This window comes from Danio aesculapii, chromosome 13 (genome assembly GCF_903798145.1).
Source record: "Danio aesculapii chromosome 13, fDanAes4.1, whole genome shotgun sequence".
Classification (NCBI taxonomy): Eukaryota; Metazoa; Chordata; class Actinopteri; order Cypriniformes; family Danionidae; genus Danio; species Danio aesculapii.
Window position 1 is genome coordinate 45,856,925 of NC_079447.1, and position 27,334 is coordinate 45,884,258.

The 27,334-nt window shown below is 35.9% G+C and overlaps 1 long non-coding RNA gene across 2 annotated transcripts; it reads left to right on the forward strand.

Annotated features, from left to right (window-relative positions):
- Positions 1-10,339: 10,339 nt before the first annotated feature.
- On the forward strand, positions 10,340-13,498 carry LOC130239774 (uncharacterized). 2 transcript variants are annotated; one of them, XR_008838707.1, is made up of 6 exons: positions 10,340-10,392; positions 11,977-12,034; positions 12,124-12,222; positions 12,337-12,500; positions 12,587-12,682; positions 12,856-13,498. It is a non-coding gene; the product is annotated as an uncharacterized LOC130239774 (long non-coding RNA). The 2 variants fall into 2 exon arrangements; XR_008838708.1 differs by lacking the exon at positions 10,340-10,392 and adding an exon at positions 10,760-10,987.
- The last annotated feature ends 13,836 nt before the right edge of the window (positions 13,499-27,334 follow it).

Genomic DNA, 27,334 nt, shown 5'->3' on the forward strand with positions numbered 1-27,334 from the left:
GGTATGGTTAGGGGTGGGTTAAGCTCTAAGCGATGGGTTGACAATGTAATTATACATGTAATTACATAAATTAAATACAGATCTAATTATATGCAGATAAGTTTTTAAATATAATAACAAAGTAAAAGCATGCATGTATTGTATATAATAAGTGCACTGTACCTAATGAATTCATTTTAACACTTTAATTTAAGGTGACATGGTTACCCATGCACTTAGTAATTTAATTATGCATAATTACATGCAACTAATCTCAAAACCTATCTAATCTCAACCATATAGTAAGTGAATGTAGGTAATTAATATTACTCAGTAGTTAAATGAATACAATGTAACAATGTCACCTTAAAATAAAGTGTAATTTAATTACTTTTAGGCCACTTTAAATGAAGTGGGCCCAATTTTTTACTTCAAAGTATTAAAAAATATTAAATTAGTTCACAGGGATGCATAATAATAATAATAATAATAATAATAATAATAATAATAATAATAGCCCAGAGAGAAATGATTTGGCATACTGTTCCTGGATTTATCTACTAGACACACTTTAGTATTTATACATAAGGGCATTTCTTTTAATGAATTTATTTGCTGCTGAATGCATTCAGAATAACCAACGCTTAAGTTGAAAAGTTACAACTCTGGTGTTTCATTGAAGAGCCCTTTGGAAATCCCACAACAAAAAAATATATATACATAATACATAATAGAATCCGAAACTACTTTGAAGTAAAGAAAGTTTGCTATTGTTATCACTGCCGAGTGCACACAGCATTTTCACTGGCAGATAATCTGAGTGTGGGTGAGCGTGCTTTGAAGATGTGCAAGCTTCCATTGCACTGAGCAAAGAAAAAAAAAGGAAAGAAAGAGAGAGAGAGAGCCGTGCCAACTGAAAGTGTTGAGATTTTTATAAACACGGATGGGCTGCCTGGAATGAGAGTGGTAGCGCTGTGAGGCTTGTCAGCTGTTTGCACTACACCACATTTTATTTACAGAAATTAAAAGTTCCCCCTTAAATATCTTTCTTATATTTTACGGATGGAATTCACATGCCTGTCGTTTCCATGGACCACTTATGCACTTATTTATGTGCATGCTGTGTGGACATCTAAGGTAACTAAATGCATTAAAGCACTTGCATCTTGCCGAAAATACTAATTTACAAGTGGCCTTCTTGTCTGCTGTCCAGACATCCTACACTGTTGGAGAATGTGATGTGCTGCTGGAGCAGAAATAGAGAGCAATAATGGCTTTCATCATCACTAACATAAAGGACTGGTCGGATTAATGCCTGTTTTATATATATATATATATATATATATATATATATATATATATATATATATATATATATATATATATATATATATATATATATATAAATATATATATATACACACACAACAGTTCTGTCTGGTTGTCCAATCTAATTGGCTGATAGCTATGCAGCGATATTCTGCAATATCAGAACTCGTACAGCCTCTTCACTCTTGTGTATTACTCCGCCCATGCACATAGAGTGACAGCAGATCAATAAACTAGTTTGACAAATATTGCAGCTGTTGGACAACATAATGTACATTTGAGTCTTTTTTAGGCAAGAATGTAGTTGTTTAGATGCAGTTTATTTTATAGGTAAGATAGTGCCTATCTGAAATATTTATATTTTCAGAGATACAGCACATTGGCATCCATCAGCCTGTCATTGCAGAGCAAAGACGGTTGACATTATCCATCCACAAGATGGCGACAGAGACAGCATAATAAGCCATTTGAGGAGAAAAAGGAGGAGAAAAACTACAACTGGTCAATTCATTATTAAACTGGTAAGTGACATTCTAAGTTGATCTCTCTTTTTTGAATGTGCTGTATTTATTCCATGTAATTGTAGTGTACTGAGTGTGAGATGGGACTCACATATCAGGAATGTATGCATTTTGGGTTGGCCACTCTTTGTACTGTATAACCCTGAGTTACTTTTTGGTTGGCCATCTGTTTCTAATAAGTCTCCTGTTTTCGTTACTGCAGACTAGTTCAGTAAACAGAAAGAAAGAAGAAATGCCTGCATGTGTTTAGCGTTTTTCCTTATGGAAAACACAACGGTATTCTGATAGTGATTGCATTGCTTTTGGCTTTTTTGGGGTTAATTATTGTGATCTCCCGTTTGCAACAAAGAAACACTGGGAAAGCTCTGTAGACTGATGGCATTTCATACTGTTCAGCCTTATAATCTTATTCAAATACATCATTCAAACACTATCTCTAAAGTGACGTGTGTGAAGTATAGGTTTCTGTTCTGACGTCAGCTGCAGACAAAAGGATTTTTAGACTCTCCATATTTGTTTGTTTTTTATATACACGATTATGCCATTGGACTGTTGTATAAACGCAATATCACACTCATAGCAGTACGGAATGACTGTACATTGTCACTAGTGGGACAATAAGGCACTTTTACCAACACACGTCTTCCACTAGTGTCGATATATAGCCATATTGCACTGCTAAGAGTGTGATATTGCTCTTATATTTATTTATTCCATGGTCTGTTGAAACAGCAGTGTTTCTCAGCCATGTTTCTGTTGGACCACCAGCTCTGCACATTTCCATGTCTCCCTAACCAAACACACTTGATTTGGATCATCAGGTAATTAGCAGAGATCGAAAGACCTGTAATGGGTGTAACAGACAAAGAGGAATCCAAATTAGCAGTGTTAGTGGTCCTCCAGGGATGTGGTTGAGAAACACTGATGTACAGTATAGAATATAAAGTCATGGTGCAGCGGAAAAAGTGTTAATATTGTGTATGACTCCAATGAGCTTGGAGGACTCCATCCATACATCTCTACAATGAATCAAATAACTTATTAATAAAGTCATCTGGAATGGCAAAGAAAGCATTCTTGCAGGACTCCCAGAGTTCATCAAGATTCTTTGGATTCATCTTCAGTGTCTCCTTCTTCATCTTACCCCAGACATGCTCAATAATGTTCATGTCTGGTGACTGGGCCGGCCAATCCTGGAGCACCTTGACCTTTTTTGCTTTCTGTTGTTCAACAGATGATTCATTGGAAAAATCCCCCCTTTGCCACTTTTCCAAATGATCTACTAGAAGTCAAGTTATTTGTTGTTCTTACAACTGGGATTGACGACGAGACTTTTGTAAGGTAGTGTATATGACACAAAGTTTCCAGCACTTAAATGTAAAGTAATACAGTCACTTTTTACTTATCCAGACATTAACTGAAAATGTAGTCATGGAAGCATTTGTTGAACATAACAAATACTTTTTTACTCATTCTTTTGAGATTTCGAAATCAAATCAGAGATGTGTATGCTAGCAAAACATTTCAGTATTGAGAAATACAATTCCATCATTATGGAATAATGGCCATGGACTTGACACAGCAAAACACTGCGAAAAACATTGACTGTAAATTGTGAATGACTTCCTTAAATATCATTGTATTATATACCAACAAGTACACAAACATTCTGTACATGAAAGAGATCATGCATTAAAATCGTGTGCTCAGTTTTCGTGAACTCATACTCACAGTTCACCGAAGGCTGATTCATTCTTTTTTTGGAGAACTGCAACAGCAAGGATCTCCTGCTGTGTACAGATGTCATATGGTTAAACAGGGGAACATTCCTGGAAACATTTTTGTGAGCTGATGCCTGAGTTTCTCATATCTGCAAAAATACAAAGTACAAACAACATGAGGATAAGTAGCAGCTGTTCCTTTTTTATTTTTTTTGACCTGATGAGTAAGCATTGGCAGATTGAGGATTTTAGAATTGCAGAATGAAATTCAGATGAATGCGAGGGCCAGTTGATACTTTGGGTAACTTCTTGCATAAAACAAGTATCCAAACAAGAGAAATTGAACTAAATTATTGATTGGGTCACACTTTATTTCAACGAAGTGGCTATTTGCACTTAGTGTAAATAGCCTGCTTGTTGGCAGAAGCTATTTAAACTAACTCAGCCCAAGTTCACTCTAACCAAGCACAAAACTGTCACAAAGTGCCTCAGTCGGGGGTCAATTGTTTGAATGTATAATTCACACTATTAACAAACCATTAACTAAGACTTTTAGCTCAATAAACGACTAATTATCGGCTTATAAGTTAGTTGTTGGGTTTAGGTATTGGGTAGGATTAGGAATGTAAAATAAGATCAAGATTTATAAGTGCTAATAAAAAAGTTAAAGTCTTAATAATAGGCAGGTATGTACGTTTTGACTCTTCTAAAGTATTAAATACCAAAATGTTTATAGATAAAAAAAAAACATGCTAAGTGAACGTTCACGTTTGTCTGAGAAACAATGCTAAAGTCAGATTTTCTGCTTTAAAAATGTGAGTTACGGAACGTCTGTCTTTGTTTTGGCCCTTTTAACCCACCCAAAGCCAGTTTAGCCAATTATATTTCAGAACCTCGGGTTGCCTTGGTGGAAAACAGTGTATTTGATTCCCTTAGTCATGAAGGCTCTCAAAGCATACGTCTGTGACCGAAATGTGACCACTGGTGGACAGTAGCAGCCTACAAAATAAGACACAGATTCAGAGTTTCACATGAGGTGGTTATTAATTAGCAAATAATATAAATATCACATATGTAAGCATTAGGTGAGCAGGTTACATTGTAACTCTGCGTCCTCACAAAACTCTATGTGACGAGATTTGCAGTGATAAGCAATTGGGCAGACAAAACATGACAGAAATTGAAATAAAGCCATGCAGAAGCACAAAATAGTGCACTCACTGCACTCCAGCTAAATAGTAAGGTTTATAATCTAATTAATACATATCAAGCCTCTTTAACTTTATGTAAATGCTTAAATGTACATGCTGAATCACTGCTGAATCACCGAGTCACAGTTCTAAAGTTTCATTTCCAATGGTTTATTTTATTTTCAAGATCTGAGGTGAACTATCTGCTGCTGCTTTCAGTAGTCTGGCAATAAATGTCATGTAAAAAGGCATTCTAACTCGCATTATTAACACTGAATAAAGCACATGAGGTGGACCTGATGTGATCATTGTCAGTTTTCTGCAAGAAACAGAAAATGCATATTTCAGGAGCTGGTTAGGACAAAAACTCTTTTAATTATGAAAAATATTCCTTCTATTATGTGGCATTGCTTTAATTTAGAACATGATTTAAATCACCCTTTTTTAGTGTCGTCAATCTGGCAACCTGCTCTTGCATGTGTTTTGAAATGGAAGTGCAATACCAAGTTCAACCACTGGGTGTCAAACTTACATACTGCACCTTTAATATGTGACCCTGGATGACAAAACTAGTCCTAAGTGTATTTTTATTTATTATTTTTTGGAAATTGGTATTAATACATAATCTGTAAACTGAATAGTTAAGCTTTCAATTGATGTTTGGTTGAGATAGAACAACCGAGACGTGAGATGCAACTATTAGAAAATCATTAATCTGAGGGTTCAAAAAATCTAAATACTGAGAAAAATGCCTTTAAGCTTGACCAAATTAAGTTCTTAGCAATGCAAATTACTAATTAAAAATTATGTTTTAATATATTTACATCAGGACATTTACAAAATATCTTAATGCAACATGATCTTAAAACTTTAATAATTACTAGCATTTACAGAAATCTATCATTTTGATGCATAAAATATATTTTTGGCTTCTACCACAGACAACCCAGGCTCATTCTGCTTACATACGCCTATATACATTTCTGGAGAGCACTAAATACTTGGGGTGTCAAAATTAATTGATTGTTCAGCGCACTGCGATGCAGACACGGACAATTCGCTATCGGTTCAATAATAATCATAACTGGTTATTATGTACTGACGTCATTTATCTCATAGCTTACTATGGCGAGGGAGGTGAGCGCGAGTATTTACATTGCTCCAACTACTTAAAAACGCAGAAACTGTGCACAATTTCACAGCATGTGTGTTTGGTGTTTGCTGGACAGTCTTTCACTGACACTTGCAGCAGAAGCTCCTATTTCACTGCGATTGAGAGAATGAAAGTAAACTCCATTTCTCTCTCTCACTGTGGCCCATTTAACCTGCTGGCGTGACTTTTTTTCTCTCCTCTCGGCTGTACAGCGATACTTCTAGATACGGACACGAGTGCAGGGCGTCTGCAGAGCGAGTTTTTTCCACCATGTCTATCATGGATCAACTGTGATCGCCGCTGCTGTTTATCAGTGTCAGTCATCGCTGAACAGCGCAAGAGAGTTAGAGCCAATCAAAGTGTAGCAATGTTCGTTGTTGAGGGAAGAAGAAGACAGCGTCGGCGATTCAGGTAAGCAATAAAGTTTTATTTTTCAAGTAAGTGCACCACATCCGTAGTGCGTGTGTGTGTGCTCTCTCCCTCTTCTCCCGGCTGCTCCTTCTGTTCTCCTTAAGAAGGGTGTCTCTCCGGCCCAATCACTAGAATAAACAGGTGTTATTTATTATTTCTGATTGGCCTGCTGATTAGCCCCCAGGCTCCAAGCCTGCTCTCCCCCCTCATTGGGTGTTCGATCATGCTTACCTCTCCACACAAAGCCTTTTCTGTTGACCAATCATAGGGTTGTAAGAAAGAACTCGCTAGACAAGGCTCAGAAAGCGAGCGGGATATTTATATTTGTTTATTTGTTATAAATGCTCATGTTGTTGTGTGCATGTACTTGAGTTTTTAAAGGTACAGTTTATATATCTGACTGTTTGTATTAAAGGACAAGTTGTATTACAAATAGTATGTAAATATAAATATATTTATACATTTTAATACAAGAATTGTTGTACTGTGAAGTAAAATATAAATGTGTTTATGGAAAGCATCGTCAATGCACCGTGATGAACCGAGATATCGAATTGAACCAAATCAATGGCATGATAATTGTAACCGAACCGTAAGACCAGTGTAGGTTCACACCATTACTAAATACGTCCCAGGAGGTACTTTCTTTTGCAGTTTTTGTTTTCGCAAATCCACCAGAGGCCGCTGTGTACGCTTTTTGAGATTTTTCTCTCACGAGTGCCACTAGCACCTGCTGTTCTTGTGTAAATCCATCAGAGGCTGCTGTCGACTGACTGACCAACCAACCGAGCGATGAACCCGACCCACCACCTTCCCTAAACCCAATCGGTAGTGTTTTAAAAGGCACTGATTGACCAGCGCACACCCACTTCTACCTATCAACCTAAACCCTAAACCCAAAAAAGAAAAGCCCTTGTGGCAGCCTCAGTTTAACCAAGTTTTAAGATTTTACCACATTCTCACTGTGTTATTTACTTGTTTATTTACTTTTTTTGGCTTATGTTTTTGTTTTACCTGCTTTCTGGAACCGTTCTTCGCCAGACTCGAATCATGTCTTCACGGTTAACTCCGCTCTGCGTCTCAAATCCTCCAACGTACACGGCGAGCCACTGAACAAACTGGTAACAGCAGAAAAGCCATCCATACAGAGGTAAAGGGTCAACTGGTAGTGTAAAAGGAACGCCGTCATATCATTAAAGACAAAATCCAGCCATACGTTCTACTGGCTACAAAATTTTCAATCTCCAGAAATGTAGAAAAAGGTTTATAGGGGTACGTTTTCATAATGAGACCACAAATATACTCATACAACATGAAACCATATAAAGTCGAACCAATCTGGTAAATATTGCAATATGTGGGACATTACCTGAGCGGAACATTCCAGACAGAGCCAGCTCCAGAATAATTGCTTCAATAAGTAGATTAATGTTAAAATGCATGAAAGGCTGTCAAAGTTTCTACCTCTTGCTATTTTTTCAAAAAGCTAAACTTAATTTTTGAATAATGAATCAAATCCCTCGTACCCACATATTACTGACATCCAATCAATGGTGTCCGTTTAGCAAATAAAAACCTGTCAGTGTAAAAGCTGTTCAAAGAAAAAAAAAAAAACACAAGCTCTCAATATAATAGAAGTTTTTGATATCATTCTTCATACAAGGACTCTTTGTGCAACTCAATCATTTATTACAGTCTCTTTGTGCGCATTGTGTTCGAAAGGAATAGATAATATCACCTAATGATTATTTGCCTTTCTGCAGGATCATGTAAAATTTAAACATGTCCTCTATGTTGAGTGGGTTTCAACACTGAGTTTAGGGAATAAGGGAATGAGGAAATTAGGATGAGATTCAGCCACCGTGAAAGAGAATGACACATAACAACCATACAGCATAACAAATGACTTCACAGAGCATTCAGGTTTTTACGCTTCCCAGCACATTTGAAATATAATGACATTTCCTTATTTGCAATTTGCAGTCCTTGAACAAATTCATGAAACGCATTAGATTTCCGAACGAACTGCTGCTTTTACTCTGGTTTTTGTTTTATTTATTTTCGCATAACTGGGTGTTAATCATTCAAACCCTTTCCAGACTCAAGGTTTGTTTGACAGTCAGATGTCTGCATTTCTCGACTGCAATCACGACACGCCATTAAACTTTTATGAATCACCTCAAATCCCCAGTTGATAGACTTTCCTTTCTTAACCACATAAAGAGAGCTGATTTCAAAAGGTCCAGTCTTGCCCCAAGCAATGCTTGCCATCAAGCAAACTTAGAAAATGAGAAGATAACGATGGGAATTACGAACAGATAATAAAACAAGTGTGCAAATGATATGCAAAATTATTCTAACATATTGTAGGTGACACTGAATTCCGAAAGCTAAAGACAGAACCAAACTCGCAGAACTAGTTTTTAAACTAGGCTTAAAGACTTTCCATTCGCATTGTTTTTCTTTTTTCTTTCGTGAAACATTAAGGAACTCTGTCAGAATATTTTAGCCGTGTTTTTTCTGTTTCTTTTCTTTTTGATTTTTTTCATAGATGGTGATTCACAAAAAGCTGTTGTATGATTTTAGAAGGCTTGGAATATAGGAGCTGCTTTTATGATGTGTTTTTGTTACTTCAAAGGTTCCTTTTAAAGTTTGGAGTAACATAGATCCAACCTAGGCTTGTTCTGAAAACGTAGCCCTATATACATTTCTGGTGAACGTGAATTATGTAGCCATAAGTATGTATTGCTGCATTTCAGTTTATAAATAAACGCTACAGGGCGGTATGATGCCATTCCTTTTTGCGCTTACCAGCTGACCGCTTACCTCTGTATGGCCGGCTTTCCAGCTGTTATCACTTTGTCCAGTTAGCTCACCATGTACGTCAGTGGACTTGAGACGTAGAGAGGAGTTGACCATGACGATGGGGTTCAAGTCTGGTGAAGAACGGTTTCAGAAAGCGGGTCAGACAAAAACAGAATCAAAAAAATTTTTTAATAAAAGTAAATAACAGGGTGAGAATGTGGTAAAACATGCTAAAAATCAGACGAGGGCTTTTCTTTTTCGAAATTGCTTTTTAAATTTGTCGGTTGGGTTTAGGGAGTTAGGTCAATTTGTGCTTTTTAAAATACTATTGGTTGGGTTTAGGTAAGGGGGAGGGTTAGTCGATCAGTCAGATGGTCAGTCAGCCAAACAGTCAGTCAACAGCGGCCTCTGGTGGATTTACGAGAGAACAGCAGGTGCGACTGGCACTCGCGAGAGGAATTTGAGATCTCAAAAAGCATAGTGGCCTCTGGTGGATTTTGCGAAAACAAAAAGTGGAAGAAAAAAAAGAGCTCCTGGTACATATTTGACAAATCCACATCCAATAAAAATGTTTAAAATAGACACTATCTTTATAAATAAACTGCAAAAATGCAATCTATAAAGCCTCAAAAATACATTATGTTGTCCAACAGCTGCAATATTAGTCAAACTGTAGTGTTTATTGATGTGCTGTTACTCTATGTGGGCGGAGTAATAGGGTGAGAAGGCTATATGAGTTTTGATATTGCAGAATATCTCACCGCTATCAGCCAATCATATTCGAGAACCAGAAGGGAACAAAATCACAGAACCGCCCTCGTTTAGTATGGCTGTTTCAGTTTACTTACCACTCTCTGAGTAATGCCTCATTCGATTACGTTGGTCTTCTAAAGTAATTCCCAACTCGCAAATCTCCTTTCAAAATGACAATTGCCTTTTTGTCTACAAGATTGTGAGTGTTTAAATACACTGTAAACCCTAATGCTGTAACTAATTAATTGAACTGAGTTGTATTAACTTAAATCATTAAAATTCGTTAATCTTAATTAACCTAGATGAGTATTTAGAACTTTTTCTTATTTTTGAGTTTGTAAAAATTAAATCTTTCAAGTAAGGTGAACGATTTTGCTGTGTTTAATTTATACAAAATGTCTCTTTAAAGTTTCATTAACTCAAAATCTTTCAGCCCAGTGATTTTGCGTGTGACGTCATCCAGGTTCACGTACATTCTCGTGCTTCATTCGTTTTTTCAAGATGGCGGATCGGCCTCGCTTCACACTACAGTAAGTAAACTATTTACAAATCCAAGAAATATTAAATTTATGTTTTAATCAATATAATCACAGTAACAGTTCAATGTAATGTAGAGTTTGTCTGAATGCGTTTACATGTCGTGCATTACAGAAAACGTGTTTAGCCCCACTTGTTGCTAACTAACGTTAACATTACTGTTTAAAAAAAATTTGAACCAGTGCAACGTTAGCGTTAGTTGTAATGTGTTAACTATGAATTTTAACAGTGTTTTAAAGACAAAAACATTTGAAATCGGCAGATTCAATTTTTAACATATTTTTAAATCTTGGCGCGAGCATGCGTTTAGCTTGTCATGGTGACGCGCGCTCAGACAACCGCACGTCATGGCGCTGCGCTGAACTCTGTCCAGACTGTGAATGTGGTATTATCTTCGCGATCTGTAGGCACTACGGGAACGAAAGGCGCATAATCATAACTCAAATAATCTCCGCCTAAATACTGAACGGTATTTTCTGATGACTTAGCCTCAAAACGTAGCTGTCTGTCACACACAGCTTGTTGCGTGCTGATCCATACACGAGAGCCTAACGGAGAACATTTAAGCTGTGCTCCTCACCTGAGCAGGTACAGAGCAGAGCTTCATCTCACACTAGCACATTGAGGTAAAGTTGGTTTTATATTCATACATTCGTCCAGTAACAACTTGTGACTCTCTCCATATGTCGTTTACCATGGTACTTTGTGTATTCGGTCTGAAATCATATACAAGTATGACATATGAAAACAACATTAACGTTACACTTAATGCACAATTTTTTTTGACTGAACAATGTTGTACTTTGAAAGTCATTGGCTGCTAATATGATTTTACTGTTTAGAATATGCAAAAACTACTTTTCTGAAATTATATTATATTATTAAGGAGAAAGTCTGAATGTGTAAATATAAAACTAACTTTACCTCAATCACCAGTACTGATCAGCACTGATTATTTCCCTGCGCTCGAGAAAACATCTCTGCATATCAATGATTACCTGATCAGTGCGATCAGTTAAATGATTTTAAATGTCATTTAAGTCAAACAAATGTTAAAGGTATGGTAAACGTTTTTTTTTCCAATCTATTTTTTTTATGTTTACTCTGGAGAGAATATATGTAGCCTAAAAAACAAAGTATGCCTATCTATAACACAGTAATACAAAGTAATTAAAATTATTAAATAAAATATTAAATAAAATAATAACAAAACAAATATTCTAATCATCCAGACGTGGTAAACAAGAAATAGTTTTTCTGATGTGCAAATTTTGCAGCTTAAAATATATTTATATCTTAAATATATTTTTTTTAGGCTATATATTTTTACATCATTAGACAAAAAGGTAAGTTTTGTTATTTTTAGCTTTTAAAAACAGGCCTTAAATTTATTTGTCGTCCTATTCAGTTTTCAAAATTTCAATACTGTTTAAGTTAAATCCGTGTTCATCGAATCAAAGCAACTAACATGATGATCAGCTCTATTGCTAACCGTTTTGGGGGTTGACCTTAGACATCATGCAATTGTACTACTTCCACTCTCAGCTGAATGACACTGTGACTTTGTGTATATACAGAATTGAAGGTCGGTTGTTGCTGACTACAGAAAGATTCTTATATGGAGGCATGTAAAAGGTGGGTAAAATATTCATTTTGTACTACTATGCCTGGCATATCCAGTTAAAATAAATATTACAGTGTATTTTGCAATGATACTTTTGCAGCAAGGAAAGTGAAACTTCAGCTAGACCTTGAGTTCAGTTTACAATATGAAGATCCTGATATCAACATCTGATCTGATCAACACCTGATTTTCATCTGAGGTAAAAAAATAAATAAGTAAATGAAACATAATGATAATATTAATATATTTTTTCTAGCATTATATATTTTGTAGTGTGGGTTTGTTTTATGAAATTTTCTCTTGTTTTTTTTAGCTGCAGAGTACCAACATGTTACAAATGAGAATTTTCCCCACAAATTCTTTGGACAACCGCACCACCACCTATTTCATTTTATGACAATTTTAAGGCAAACAGCATCCAAAACTGACAAGACAGCAGATACCCTGGCTAATCTTTTGAAGGTTTATGATGAGCAGGTATGTTTAGGGTCATTAAAGTATTAATTAAAATATGAATATATATTTTATTTAGATTTTTTTTTTCTTAATTTTTGTCTTTGCAGGAACTGCATGATGTCAGTTCATGATGGACTACTGTTATCAGAGGTCTTTTGGTCTTGCTGCGTGAGCGTGACTGGGGATTCTTTAGGACCACCCTGGTAAGACTTCATTCATTCTTTTCACAATTAGGCATGTTCTATTGAAAAGATGAAAGTTGAGGAGCAACTTTTACTTAACATATTTGTAATCATGACTTGTTGATGAATCATGTAAAATTGGCTCAGTCATATTGATATTGTCCTAACATTAATATCCTTGAATTATATTTTAGATTAATAATCCTGAAGCGCTGACTGAAGATGCTTTATTGGCCCTGCAGTCACTGAGGGTCTCTGCTGTCCTGAAGAATGAATTGGACACCACCCACAGCACACTTCCAGACCTTTTTTGTCTTGTTTGGATTAATGTATGCTCTTCACATAGTATATAGTAAAGGACTTTGAACTTGTACAAAAAGTTTTGCTTGGCATGGATGATAGAAAAAAGAAAGTCGATTAGCATAGAATCCTTAAAGAATGAGTTGATGTAGAGCCTTTTTTGTACTCAATAAAGACTGTCACTGGGGTAGTAACTTCAAAACATGTATGTACCTTTAATTGGTAATGGTGCATTTTATTATATATATAGTGTTCAACAGAAGAAAGAAACTCAAACAGGTTTGGAATAAGTTGACAGAATGACAGAATCATAGTTCAACCAAGACTGAATATATATATATAAACCATTTGATAGTTACTGTGCCAATGACTTTTTTTTTTCCAAAACAAGAGTCACTTCACAGAATGTGCACTTATTCTTTATTAACGAATGCTTTAAGACTAAGTTTTATAGTTCTTATTAATCTTATTATTATTTAATTTTGTCAAACTTAAAGTGTTTTTTTTTCTTGAAGCTCTTGTTTGATATATTTGCATTTTGGGAAATTCTTATTAATTTCAGAATAGTGTTTATTTTAAATCTCCTAATGTCTAATTGTTTTATTGTTTCATGACATTTGTAATTGCACAGGAGGCACATTTGTACTGTTGGACATTTTTTTCTTTAAAAATAAATGTCTAAAATGGTATTGTCTGTGTGTTTAAAATTACAGATGTATTTTGATAGATTTATGGGGTTTAAAGATTAAAATTATGGCTAATTTCATTTGTGAAACTGAGATGGAGAAGTTAATTTAATAAAAATGCTATCAAAATGTATGAGCTGGGTGACTTGAGTATTTAAAGTTGAAGGAAATTAAAACAATTAGGTTAATTACTATTAAAATGTATGAGCTAGGTGACTTGAGGATTTAAAGTTTGGAGAAATTAAAACAATTAAGTTAATTGCTATTAAAATGTATGAGCTGAGTTACTTGGGTATTTTAAGTTAGGAGAATTGTCTTGCATGAGTACAACAAACTCAAAACTTGATTGTTTCTGTTTACTTAAAATAGAAAATTTCATAACTTAAAAAATTTGACGTAACTGATTACCTCAAATTTTTTGAGTTTTGTCAACTTATTCGGGATTACAGTGTAGTTGCTGTGGTGTGATTTAGGTTAGAATGAAAAAGGCAAGTCGTTTCGAATGTTATCACTTGATCGAATGAGCATTAAGAGTGGTTATCAGCAGATAGATATGGAGTAGGCTCAGAAGGCTGTTATCATTCATCCACATGCTGAATCAGCTATAGATCAGATACATCTGTGGCCGTAAATTTACAAGAATTATTTATATTATTTGGTAAATTTCCCATTGATTGTATTTTATTAACATCTACCCCTACGCCAACCCTAAACCCAACCAACACAGTAATGTAAAAACAGATCTGGATTTGGAGTCGTCTCTATTAGTATAGCTGAATAACCATGATAATTATATTAATATTAGTTATTATATTTCTCATTAAATACCCTACCCCAACCCTAAAGCCAACATTCACAGTAATGTATAAACAGATCTGGAGCTGATTAACCATGTGGATGAATGATAACAGCCTTCTAAGCCTACCAGTAGGCACAGAAGGCCCCAACTGGCCCATATCTATCAGCTGATAACCACTGAGAACACCCATTCAATCCAGTGGTAACATTTGAAGTGGGTGAAAAGGCATAAATTCATGAGGTCAGATAGGACTGTAGCTCATGTTTGTTTCATAGGCTATAACAAAACCAACAACATTTACATTTACATTCAACAATTCAACAATTAACATTCAACATTTACATTCAAATGTGTTTGATTTGATTAAAAATTGAGATTTCAAACTTTATGTAGATCGATATATTTTTCATGTCTTTTGAGCGAAGTTTTCCCTGAGATTGCAGTGCAATTGCTAGCCCCAGAGGGTTCATAACAATGTAACTGCAGAACACAGTCTGGATTAAGTCCCTCCCCCAGAGTATTGTCATAGAATAGCAATCAATTATTCCCTCCTTTACTAGAAGGCGGGGCTTACTTAGAGCGGCCATATTGACCGTTACATTTTTCCCCATTCAAAAATATATGAATGGCATGTCTTGTGTAGTTGTATAAAGTAACCAATCTTTCATTTATTTATGCGCTCATGTTGACGAGGGCAAGCTTCTTAAATTCATTTTATATAACTATATTTCTTCAAACAGTTTCGGGCCAGTCCACAAATGTATTTTAAGTGCAGCACAAGTAGCTTTCAAACTGCATTTCAAAGCAATTGAAACGAATCAACAGTGGTCCAATGGTGCACGCTATTCACGCCATCCAGAGGATTTGATCCCCAGAATGCTATTGGAAATATGCCAGAAACGGAGTTCCACTTACTCGCCTCTGTTTTCTGTTTCCCCCAAAGCTAAAACCCTGCTCTGCGCTTCAGAGAATGCTTTCAGCAGTAATAACATAGGGGGGATACTAAACATACAAGAGTAAAGATTCCTCTCTTCTCTCACCCCCTAGAATATTTTAGAATAACCTTAAATTGTACATTTATTTATGCTCTAAAACTGTGTTTGGCCGTTTTTTTTATTAGAGTAAATTTATTTGTATACTTGTTGAGTACTGAAAAAGTGCGCCCATAAAACTGCAGATGGATTCATTATTTATTCTGCAAAAAAGAAAGAAAAAAGTCTGTGAAGCATTGATTAGAATAACCAGGAGGGAAGCCGAGCTGTGAATAAGTATTTAGTATTTAAAATAATTATTTCCATTTGGACCCATGGTAATATGCAAATTACAGTTTCAGGTTCAGTGAACCTTTCCATTTGTAACACAGAAGCTTACACCATGACTGCGTTTGCTTATCTGCTCCTTTTTTTTTTTCTTCCTCTTCTTCAGTTTTTACCTAGAAGCAATGCAACAACACAATTTACACTTGAAAAATAAACATCCACTCAGGACAGAGGCAGAAAAGCCTCCTGTGCCAATGAATGGCAGATTGATAAGCGAACAAATAAACAGGCAACTAGACCAGCACCTCAATCAATTAAACGGGGTTTTAAAAGGAAGCTAATTAGCATTTATGGCTGCATGCATATTAATCTTTTTTTGAGACAGGAAAGTCATTACATCAGCAGCATTGCTCAGACAATTCAAATGCTCAATTATGTCAGCGAATATAAAATAATGGATTCTTTATTACTGCACAAAACTACATTAGGCTGAAACCTGTCAAGGAAATGTCTCAGTCACTCCAAAATCGAGAGAAAAATGTATAGGAAATGACATAACGTACAAATAAAGGCCTTTTGGGGACCATTAAAGGGATAGTACAACAAAAGGTAATAATTGACTCTCTATTTTTGAGTTTCTTTATTCTCTTGAACACGATAGAAGACATTTTGAAGAAATAAGAAGGAAAAACAAATACTATGGAAATCATAGTAATCATTAGAGGTTTCCAATATTTTCAACAACAACAAAACTCAAACAGGTTTCGAACAAGTGGAGGAAGAGTAAATAATGACCACCCCAGGCTCATTCTGAAAACATACCGTTATATACATTTCTAAAGAGCGGCAAACATGTGCCAGGAGGTACGTTTTTTGGCTGTTTTTGTTTCACGAATACACCAGAGGCCGCTGTAAACACTTTTTGAGATCTCAGATTTCTCTTGCGAGTGTCATTCGCACCTGCTGTTCTTGTGTAAATCCACCAGAGGCCACTGTTGACTGACTGACTAAATGGTTGACTGACTGATTGACTGACCCACCCTCCTCTGTCCCTAAAGCCAACCAATAGTGTTTTCAAAAGCACAGATTGACCCGCACCACCCACGTCCCAAAACAGTTTTAAAAAGCAATCCAGAAAAGCCCTTGCCTGATTTTTACCACATCTTCAGACTTTACCATATTATCACCCTGTTATTTATTTCATTTTTTGGCTTCTGTTTTTGTCTTACCCACTCTTTGGAACTGTTCTTCGCCAGACTCGAACCCCGTTGTCGTAGTCAACTCCTCTTTGCGACAAAAAAATGCGGGAAAGCCGTCCATATGGAGGTAAGCAGTCATCTGGTAAGCGCGAAAAGGAACGGCATCATACTGCCCCATTGCGTTTGTTTTAAAGATGAAGTACAACCATACGTACTTCTGGCTACATAATTCGTCATCACCAGAAATATATATTGGGCTACGTTTTCAGAATGAGCCTATGTTGTTTGTTTCAGTTTTAGGTGAACTATTCCTTTAAGAGTAGCTATTATTCGGTAACATTACATGACATTATTACATTCACTAGATGTTATAATACTAATAATTGTTCATCAGCATATGTTAATTAAATATGCTTATTTAAAATGAAACTATGAGGTATTACAGTAAAGAAAATCAGAACAATTATTGAAACCATAGAGTATAAATCAACCCAGGCTCTTCTGAAAAGGTAGCCTTATGTACATTTCTGGACAGTGCAAAAATTGTCCCAGGAGGTCGCTATGTACGCTTTTTGAGATCTCAAACTTCTCTCGAGAGTGCCATTTAAGCCTTCTTCTCGCATAAATCCACCAGAGGCCGCTATCCTCTGACTGACCAACCAACAAATCCTCCACCCATCTCCTTCCCTAAACACAACCAAAATTGTTTTAAAAAGCATCACCCACTTCTTTTACCACATTCTTACCCTGTTATTTACTTGTTTATTTTTTTGGCTTCTGTTTTTGTCTTACCTGCTTTCTGGAACCGTTCTTTGCCAGACCCGTCATTGTGGTCAACTCTTCTCAGCCACTCAAGTGCGCCAACATACGCGGCGAGCCACTGGACAAACCGGTAACAGCGGGAAAGCCATCCATACGGAGGTGAGTAAGCAGCCATATGTACTTCTGGCTACATAATTCATGATCTTCAGAAATGTACATAGGGCTATGTTTTCAGAATGAACCTATGTTGGTATAATTATAGCAATGTAAATAGTGTAAAGAGTGTTTTTCTAAAATTAATAATATAAATATATTTATCATATTAATAAATATCCTAGTGGTCAGAGAAATAGAATGCATTGTCATTATGCAATATAATCTGTCCTACTGGAGTCAACTATGACCAGAAAATTGTCTTGACAGGCTACTAAAGATTTGCATGCCATTAGTAACATGACATGACATTAACATAATATTTTGGCTCCTCTGTGGAGTGAGCTACATTCGTAACCATCTAATTATATCTAAGAATTAGGACAAATTAGGAAACCTGGCAAGGAAAGAGGAGTATTAAAGGGGACCTATTATGCTGCTTTTTAAAAGATGTCAAATAAGTCTCTGATGTCCCTAGAGTGTGTATGTATGTTTCAGCTTAAAATACAACAGAAATATATTTTTATAACTCTTTGATACTGCCTTTTTTAGGCTTTGATCCAAATTGTGCCATTTTGGTGACTGTCACTTTAAATTTGAAAGTGTTTCAGAAGAAGGCAGTCTATGGAGACTACAGTTCATTTGTGCATCCTAAAACTTCACATTTATACTCTTCTTAGTCATTGACATTATCTTCAGCAGGTTAAAACTCTAACTCTAGCATTCGTTTAATAGACAAAATGCTGCCATACGTACTTCTGGCTACATAATTTGCAATCTTCAGAAATGTATATAGGGCTATGTTTACATTTGTAACCATCTATATCTAAGAATTAGGACAAATTAGGAAACTTGGAAAGGAAAGAAGAGTATTAAAGGGGACCTATTATGCGCTTTTTACAGGATGTGTGTATGTAAGTTTCAGCTTAAAACACAACAGAAATATATTTTTATAACTCTTTGATACTGCCACTTAATTGTGCCGTATTGATGACTGTCGCTTTAAATTTAAAAGTGTCTCAGAAGAAGGCAGTCTATGGAGACTAGTGTTCATTTGTGCACCCTAAAACTCCACATTCTTAATCTTCTTAATATCTCTGAACATTAAAAACAAATCTATATAAAATGCACTTCCTACCTTCTTTATTCAGCCGCAATGACTTCTGTCACTTCTTGAGCGAGTTTTGCGCTCAAGTCTGCATCGACACATCCTCGTAATAAAGAACACCACCTGGAACTTTCATGCATCCTCCGTTTTTGTGGTCTTGGGTTTTGGAACTGAACTTTGGCGGTTGATGACATTACACGAGAACACAAGGACGCAAGATCAGGCATTTTCTTCAGCAGGTGAAAACTCTAATGCTGTGTTCACACCAGACGTGGCAAGCGCAGATAAATCACGCTACTCACGTGTAAATAGACGTGTGAACATTTTGAGTTTACTCGCTTCATTCGCCCATCAAATCTGCTTCATTCGCTCGTCAAATTTACTTCACAACAGACGCGGATTCGCTAGATGGGCAGAGCTTCTGTCTGCTCTGTGACTCTAGCTTTGTTGCTAAATGGCTAACATGGATTTTATTGAGAGAATAGCTGGGTTTACGTGTTTTATGAAGGCTGAAAAACAGCCTTGTTTCATTTGGAGCCGTGTCTGAGTCCACTAGATCCTTTCAGAGGTGCACCCAGCTCTGTGAGCTCATAAACTCCTCAAGAAATTTATCCTGGGGTCTGTTCTTCGTACCTCACTTAAATGATCTAAAATGATTGGGCAGATCCTGGATCTTTTAATCTTGATAACTGATCTCTGGCTAATTTGGTTTTTCAAACAAGTTCGTGAATCAGATTAAAATGTCTGGATGAATTGATCTGAGATCGCTGTGTGTGTTGTGAAGGACAGATTTATTGATCCTTAAATCATAATCAGCAATGCAACGATTGGCTGACTGCACAGCAGCGTAATGACATCATCTGATTAATATTCAATAATCCATGTGAACAGAATGACATAAAATCCATAGTAAACGGTTTGTTAAATATGATACGCAATAATTTTTCACCTTTGTTGTGGGCTGCATGCTTTACACCTTCATGTGTCAAGAGTATTTAGCAATTTCTTTACTTACAGTTAGAGCAGATTTTCTTTATTATAGTAGTCATAGTAGTATTATAGTAGCTAGTTTCTTAATCGGTGTAAAGAATAACTATGTTTAAAAATTAATTTTGCATCATTAAAGCATTTTGATGTGGGTAAAGGTGTCTGCAACTTTTGTGAAGCATCAAATCACCATCATAGTCATGTTCATGACTGCATAAATATATTATTCCTTTTAAAAAAAGGACATTGTGCATGTTTATTATCATACACAAATTGTACTAAAGTGATTGTTTGCGTTTGTATCTAAAAAGTTAATATTAATAATTTTTTTCTTTGAACCATCAGGTGGCAGTCTTTGTATTTCGGAGTGCAGATTGCATAATTTTTATTAACATTCTTTTTAAACTTTATATATATATATATATATATATATATATATATATATATATATATATATATATATATATATATATATATATATATATATAGTTAAAAATATATTTACTATTTTCCCAAGTGTATATAACTACTACTGTAAGAAAATATCAGTATTTGGTACATACTTTCAGTATTATCTTTGCTTGAACTGACCCAATCTAATCCTGTTTATATGAAATGAGCCTGCTCCCGAGCAGGTTTGAGCTACCAGAACTGTTGCTATGACAACAACACTCGGATGAGTTTTAAAGAATGAAACGATCCTGGATCATGTCAAATCATCAATAACCAAATCCAGCAAACTGAGTAATCCACGTACGAAGAACAGACCCCTGGATGATGGAGCCCACTTTAATCAACTGTTGTCAGTGTCGGCAGGAGGATTTTCCCCCGGGACTCCAACAACAGGTGCTATGTCATAATCACGCCCCCACAAGAGCAAGCTCCTGATTGGTTAGTGTGGCACGAATGTACTCTGAAGTTCCAATTTTCGAACTTAAGCGCACCGCCTCATTAGCGCGTATCTTAACATGTAAATCACTCGCGCTTAACACTCCTTCCATGTCTGGTGTGAACGCAGCACAATGGCAGACAGTTGCTTCTCACTCAGGGCTGTTTATGCTAATTTCCCTCTATGATGACATGTATGGGAGAATGTCAATCAAAGTGCTTCTGCAGACTGTTTTTATGAAATGTGAACATAAACATTTTATTAATTCATTTTTACCATTAGAAACTGGCTATATTCACACACTGTTGCCGCACAACAGTGTTTAAACCCCTTATAAAAGTGATTTTTGCATAATAGGTCCCCTTTAAGGTATGAATATCGTGTAGAGCTACACAATCATCTGCATACATGCTTTCTATGTGGTTTCGAAGTGTTTTTATTCAAAGGCATATAAAAAAATCGAGTTTAAATAGCCTACACTCTATTTAAATGTTGCACTAGATGTATGTGTACAGGGAAATACGCATGTTGCATATTGTACAGATAATTAGCATTTCTTAATTGTTTGGCCATATGGTTGCCAAATATAATACACCCCTTTATGCTGTTCTCATTACGTCTTTATTTACTGGGTCTTATGTAGCTTCTTATGTAAATACCACCAGATAGATAGATAGATAGATAGATAGATAGATAGATAGATAGATAGATAGATAGATAGATAGATAGATAGATAGATAGATAGATAGATAGATAGATAGATAGATAGATAGATAGATAGATAGATAGATAGATAGATAGATAGATAGATAGATAGATAGATAGTTTTACTTTACTTTTAGTTTTGCCATTCTTCATTGTATTTGAACCCCATTGTCGTAGTCAACTTATCCCTGCTTCTCAAGTCTACCGATGTGCATGATAAACTACTGGACAAACTGGTAACAGCAGGAAACCATATGGAGGTAAGCAGTCAGCTGGAAAGTGCAAAAAGGAACAACGTCATACCTCCCCGTAGAATTCGTTTTTAAGGAAGATATGCAACAATACATACTTCATTACACACTTAATTTGGTGATCTCCAGTAATGTACATAGGGCTACATTTTCAGAATGAGCCTATGTTGTTTTACGTACTTATTTTTGTACTATTTTAAATTTATGTTTTTGAATTGCATCTTGGAACATTGTTCTTCTTTAAATGTTGACATTTGTTTATAATTGACTGTTTTTGACATTTTTAATAGTTAAAAGTGATATATTGTCTGGGTTGGTGTTGTGATATTGTTGTTGTATATTGTTTATTGATGATATAACACGTTACTAAACTGCCAGGACTTACTCTGTTCATTCATTCATTTTCTTTATGGCTAAAATCCCTTTATTAATCTGGGGTCGCCACAGCGGAATGAACCGCCAGCTTATTCAGCATATGTTTTACCCAGCGGATGCCATTCCAGCTGCAACCAATCACTAGAAAACACCAATACACACTCATTCACACTCATACACTACAGACAATTTAGCTCATCCAATTCACCTATAGCTCATGTCTTTAGACTTGTGGGCGAAACCCGGAGGAAACCCACGTGAATACGGGGAGAGCATGCAGACTCCACAAAGAAATGGCAACTGGCCCAGCGGAGGCTCGAATTAGCGACCTTCTTGATTTGAGGCGATCATACTACTCACTGTGCCACCATGACACCCATTACTTACTCTGTTATTTTACAGATTTACTTTTCTCTATATTCCACCTTACAAAATATACCATTTCAAACAACCCAAGCTCATTCTGAAAACGTACCGCTATACACATTTCTGGAAAGCACCAAATTTGTCCCAGGAGGTACGTTTTTTGCAGTTTTTGTTTTCGTAAATCCACCAGAGGTCGCTGTCTACGCTTTTTGAGATCTCAGATTTCTCTTGCGTAAGCCATTTGCGCCTGCTGTTCTCGCATAAATCCACCAGAGGCCGCTGTCAACTGACTGACTTACTGATCGACTGACTCACCCTCCTCCTTCCCTAAACCCAACCAATAGTGTTTTCAAAAGCACAGATTGACCCGCCCACCCACTTCCCTAAACCTAGCCAACAGTTTTAAAAAGCAATCCCAAAAAAGAAAAGACATATTTTACCACGTTTTCAGATTTTACCACATTTTCACCATTATTTATTCATTTATTTTTATTCTTGGCTTCTGTTTTTGTCTTACCCGCTTTCTGGAACCATACTCCTCTGGGATTGAACCCTGTTGTCGTGGTCAACTCCTCTCTGCATCTCAAGTCCGGCGACGTACATGGCAAGCTACTGGACAAACTGGTAATAGTGGGAGGTAAGCAGTCAGCTATTAAGCGCGAAAAGGAACAGCGTCATACCACCCTGTAGCGTTCGTTTTAATGACGAAATGCAGCCATACATATTTCTGGCCACATATTTCACGATCTCCAGAAATGTATATAGGGCTACATTTTCAGAATGAGTCTATGTTGATTTCAAACTACTAAAACGTCAATAACAGTTAAACTGCAGCATTACATTTTCAACACAGAAGTCGACAGAGCAGAGATCAAAGTTTCGCAATTCATATCCACGAATAAGCTAAAAATCATGAAATACAGAACCTGTTAATTAACTGATATTTTTACAGTGTGATACTGTGCACACACTGTAAAAACTGTCAGAAGTGACAACCACATTAAAATGCATAAGTGTGAATAAAATACAACTCGCTCCTAGAACTGAATGATTAATGCCATCGTAACCATGGCAACTATTTAATGAACAAATTCATACTACAGTACCAAACCTTTGTAATGTTCTGCAATTGTGACGACAGATGCATTGTGTTTGTTTACTCCTCGAAGGCTGCTTTGCAGGATGCACACTTAATCTAAACACAGACCATACCTTCTGGTCACAGTGGGGTCTTCTTGTTGGAGAAAGCATTCACTCCACTCCACGAGTCAACCACACCCACTGGAGTGAAATAAAAGCAGTGCCTTCAGGGGTGTGCCAATCAGCCCATCCAGGCTCAGAGAGGCCACCTCAAGTGAGCTCTAACAGCACCTGCCAGTGGAAAAGCTGTCCTCATGTCTGCCCTGGCTAGGCGCCCATTATGACCAATCTCCCATGGTTACGGCCCCTCCAATCTGACAGCACTCCTGCTTCCAGGAACAAAGGCCCTCCACACCAGGTGCTCAGAGCTCGCCATCTGCAGAGCTACACCTAATGACCGCCTTTACTTTAGCTGATCATTCGGTGTTTGGTCCGTGTATGAAACATAAATTAAAGGTGGCAGAAAATCAAACAGGCCTGTCCTAGAAGTGTTTTGAAGTGCCTAAGAAATCAAAACTGACCATTTTTACTTTCTTAAAACATTTTATAGAGCCTAATCTTAAACTTAATGTGTTCAGGGAATTGCACTGATATGCACTAAGTTGATTTTTTTGTTCAGAAATAAATAATGCATTATTAAATATTAATTTATTTTATATAATAAATTAGCTAACAATTTAGTTAACATAACAATTCCTAAGATTTATTACTGGCCTATCACCTGCCTATTATCAAGATATTAACTGTTTATTAGCACTTATGATCTTATTTTACAGCCCTATACCCAATACCTAAACCCAACTATTAAATAAGCAGCTAATTAGCAGTTTATTAAGCTAAAAGACTTAGTTAATGGCGTGTTAAGGGTTTAAGTCGCAATTACCCTTTAAGTCACAATTCATGCTAACAAACCATTGACTAAGGCTATTAGCTCAATAAACTGCTAATTAGCTACTTATCATTAGTAAGAAAGGTGGAATTTGCGTTAAGGTTTCAGGTAGGATTAGGGCTGTAGAATAATACATTGTTCATTATAAGTACCCGATCACGCAATTTCAGACTCGATATATATATTATTAGCCCCCCTTGTTTTTTTTCTTTTTAAATATTTCCCAAATGATGCTTAACAGAGCAAGGAAATTTTCACAGTATGTCTGATAATATTTTTTCTTCTGGAGAAAGTCTTATTTGCTTTATTTCGGCTGGAGTAAAAGCAGTTTTTAATTTTTTAAATACCATTTTAAGGTCATTATTATTAGCCCTTTTAAGCTATATTTTTTTCTATAATCTACAGAACAAATCAGCGTTATACTATAACTTTTCCTAATTACCCTAACCTGCCTAGTTAACCTAATTAACCCAGTTAAGCCTTTAAATGTCACTTTAAGCTGTATAGAAGTGTCTTGAAAAATATCTAGTCAAATATTATTTACTGTCGTCATGGCAAAGATGAAATAAATCAGTTATTAGAAATGAGTTATTAACACTTTTATGTTTATAAATGTGTTGAAAAAAAATATTCTCTCCATTAAATAGAAATTGGGGTAAATATAAACAGGGGGCCTAATAATTTCTGTGTGTTAGAGATGCACTTGTTAATGCCAATGTAAAATAATTACATAGTTATAATACCTCATAATGTACCACAGTAAACACTTACTAATAAAAACATCCTGCTTAAGTCTTGCTTGTGATAGAGGTTCAATGTGATCAGCTCATTCTTCATCTCCATCATCTTCAATACTTTATCATCATACATTGGTTTAGTGATAACTCATAGACCATTAATATTTTTTTGGGCCCTCTGACCAATCACAGCAGAGTTGGATAATGGAAAGATTTTTTTTAGAAACGGGTGATGGGAATTTAATGAGAAAGTCAAAGTAGGTAACACTTTGCAATTAGTTAATGTTAATGTAACTATTAACATGAACAAAAACAATAAACAATGCATTTTTCTAATGGTAGTTGATGAAAATAAAGTTGTTCACTGTTAGTTGAATTATTACACACTTTCTAAAATACTTGATTCAGATAGTCAGTCCTGACATTCCGAGGTGTGTTATGTTAAGGATAAAGTACATCCAGGAGATTGTTATCACAAAATAAAGTCTTACAGGCTCAGCGGAGGGCTGTTGCATAAAACTGAAGAGCTTTATTCTAGAAAAACAACCATCCTGGATTCACTTCATCCAGCTTATTACACAGCTACTTGTCAAAAAACATAAAAAATAAAATAAACAAAGCATTGTTCTGAGTCATAATAGTCATATGTAAAACTTTAGTCATATTCAATAGTCATAAATAAACAATAGTCATGAATAAAACTTTTGAATAAAAGCAAAGCTGACAAAAATAAGCTGATGGAGTATACAATAACCTGCGCATTATTCAACCATAAAATCAATCCTGCCCTGGGGTCTGTTCTTCATAGGTGCATTACTCAGTTAGCTGGATTTGGATATTGACGATTTGACATGATCCAAGATCGTTTAGTTCTTCAAAACTCATCTAAGAGTTGTTGTCATGGCAACAGTTCTGGTAGCTCAAACCTGGTCGGGAGCAGGCTCATTAATATAAACAGGATTAGAACAAGTCATTTCAAGCAAAGATAATACTGAAAGTATGCACCAAATGCTGATATTTTTCTACAGTAGTTATATACACTTGGGAAAATAGTAAATATATATATATATATATATGTATAAAGTTTAAAAATATATATTAATAAAACGTATGCAATCTGTACAAAGACCGCCACCTAGTGGTTCAAAGAGAAAATTTATTGATATGAACTTTTTAGATACAAACGTTTTTTTAAAGGATAACAATTTATGCAGTCATGCACGTGTTTTGACCGCTAATATGCCTGTAATTTGATGCTTCGCAAAAGTTGCAGACATCTTTACCGATATAAAATGCTTTTTTCATGCAAATTGTATTTTTACGGTTATTCCTTATGCCGATTAAAAAAACTTGAGTAGGCCTAGCTACTATAATAAAGAAAATCTTCTCTAAATGTAGAACTAAATGCATTAATAAGCATTGAAATACATGATGAATACTCTAGACACATGAAAGTGTAAAGCCTGCAGCTCACAACAACTGTGGAAAGTTATTGCGTGTCATATTTAACAAACGTTTACCGCTCATTTTATGTCATTTTGCTCACATGGATAATTGAATATTAATTAAATGATGTCATTATGCTGCTGTGCCGTCAGCCAATCGTTGCATTGCTGATCATGATTTCGGGAATCGATAGATCTGTCCTTCACAACACACGCAGCGATCTCAGATCAGTTCATCCAGACATTTAAATCTGATTCGCAAACTTGTTTGAAGAACCAAATTAGCCAGAGATCAGTTATCAAGATTAAAAGATCCAGGATCTGTCAAATCATCTTAGATCATTTAAGCGAGGTACGAAGAACGGACCCCTGGTGTGTTTGTTGTTTTGTTCGTGGCATGGTGTTTTTGTTTTCAACTCTCCTGTCTAGTGGTCCTGGTTTTAATTGGTGCTGGGATCGGAACATGCATGTTGCATGTGTGACTGCACAGTAAGTGTTTTATTTATCGTGTACTTGTGTTTTGCATTCTGTCTGAGTTGTTGTTGTTCGTTGCACATGGCCTGTGTTTACACTTAGCCACGTCATGTTGTGTTTCACGTGAACAAGCGGTAAATTGGTTCTCT